A 2412-nucleotide genomic window follows, 5' to 3' on the forward strand; every position below is an offset into this window, starting at 1 on the left:
AAAAAAAAAAAAAAAAAAGATTTAAATGTAAGATACCAAACAATGAAAAGTCTAGGAAAAAATGTGGGAAAAACTCTCAATGATATCAGGCTGCAGAAAGATTTTATGAAGAAGACCCCACCAGCAATTGCAGCAAAAGCAAAAATAAATAAATGGGACCCAGTTAAGTTAAATGCTTCTGCACAGCTAAGACACAATAAACATAGCAAATATAGATTAAGTATGTGCAGCTTTCTGTATGTCTATAATATCTCAGTAAAGTGATTTTTACAAACGTGCAGAAGAAAATATATTACATATTTAAAAACAGTACTATTATTTCATTAATCATATTGAAAACCTTGTTTTGCTATGTACCCAACCAAGTAGTGCACCTATTAGCCCAGTTAATCTTCATTATTATTTCAAGTTTAAAGGTGAGTAGACAATGACTGAGATAGATTAGTTGACTTACCCAAGATTGAAAAGCTACTATATGTGAAATTGATATTTAATGCCAGTAAATTTGGCCCTAGAACCTGTGCTGTTAACCATTATTTAAAATATAGCATTTATAGTAACACTAATCCAATATGTACCTATTAAATATTTCTTATGGAAAAACACTTTGCTCGATCGGTGTGCTGCATTACCTCTAAAGTGAATTTAACAGGCCTTCAAAGAGCAGTTAGTCTAAGGAGTAGTGACAAGACCTAATAAATACATTTTCAGCCAGCCTATCAATAGTCCCCAAAGAGCTATAGCTACATCACAGAATGAATAAATCTCTCCTTCCTATGTTTTCTTCTTCCTTTCATTTTCTAAAATGTTTTCACATGTGTGAAAAAATTGATTCTTGTCATCTTCTGCTAACAGCAGAGGAAGAATCTGAATGTGCTCACATCAGTATGTCCACACAGTTGAAGATATTAAAATGTCCTGCTTCCATGTTTGAACAAGTGACACCCTCCCTACCTCCCGGTCCCACACTGTTGTTGTTGTTGTTGTTTGTTTGTTTGTTTGTTTGTTTTTTGCTGTTTTCAGCCAGGGCGGGTTTGAATCCACCATGGGGCCGGCGCCCTACTCCTTTGAGTCATAGGTGCACCCCCCACATTATTTTCAGAAAATGATTGTTCCCTACCTTCTGGTCTCCTTTTCCTTTCACTGACACTCAACCTGGGGATGGAATGGTCAATATTCTGAGACAGGGAAAGCTTGCCCCAGCTCAGTCTGGGATAGTTATTGAAAGCACAGTCTTCCTGGGATTAAACCTGACTGCCTTTTCCCTTTTGTGGCTGTAGGGAAGTTTTCTAACCTCTCGCTGCTACAATTTTTGAAATTTTGAATGAGGATGGTAGCAACACTCTCTGTTCGGTTATAAAAATGAAGAAATGTAGGCACAGTGCCAAAAATACTATAGACATGTTATTATCCATTTGTTGCTAGATAAGCAATTCTCCATAATAAAGTGACTTGCAAAATACTTTAAAGTGTTCAAAGTTCAAAGCCACTGAGTAAATATATTGGGGAATCCATTAAAAGAATAATGATTTGCAAAGAAAATATTTATTCATATTTGGGTAAGGAATCTTATTTTTAAAAATAATAAAAAGTTCTAATTATGTACACAGAATTGTTAAATGGTATTTTCCTTCTTTTATATATACCATCTTAATCAACCTCCATATATCAGTGCAATTATCTCTTCTGTGAAGTGTTTTAAGACATATCTACATGTTCTTTGTTTATTTTCTTGTTGGCAATGAAAATTTGAGTCAACAGAGAATAAAAAATATAGGTGATTGCCCCCAAATAAGCTATCAAGCAGGTTGAAAATTTAATTAGCAAATACCACTTGCAGAGATCCAAAATAACGTCAAGGGAAGAAAAAAAAAAATAGAGACAGAGGGGAATTGAACTGTAGGTCATTTTCTAAGACTAATTTTCTCAAGTAGGGTTGTCCTTCTAGTCCCACTTGTTTATAATAATAAATCTTGCATTTAGCTCCTAGGATATTCTCTTTACCTGAACAATACAGTAAAAAAAAGTATTTTCAGAAAATTCACCAAAGTCATGAAATATAGCATATGTATTATCCTAAATAATGTCCAAAGAAGTAGAACAAAGTGTTAAGAAGTAATAATTCAGGAAGAATTCACTTTTAATGACTAAAATAAATTACCACACAGCCACGGCCATGTCCTACAACTGTTTTTTTTCCCCACGTAAATAGAAATTTGGGTCATCTTGACCCTCAGTAATAAGGGACAAATTATTACATACAACTGTTCCATCTGCCTGCACATTCAATTTTTAATCACAGCTTAATTTAAATGTTTGTGTCTTGGCAATCATTGCACTAAAGGAAAAAAAATGGCAGAAATAAATGAGATGTTGCTTTGCTCTGGCCAACTACATCATAATTCAAGGGAA

Source organism: Otolemur garnettii, unplaced genomic scaffold (genome assembly GCF_000181295.1).
Source record: "Otolemur garnettii isolate 467f Iridium unplaced genomic scaffold, OtoGar3 scaffold00033, whole genome shotgun sequence".
Taxonomy (NCBI): domain Eukaryota; kingdom Metazoa; phylum Chordata; class Mammalia; order Primates; family Galagidae; genus Otolemur; species Otolemur garnettii.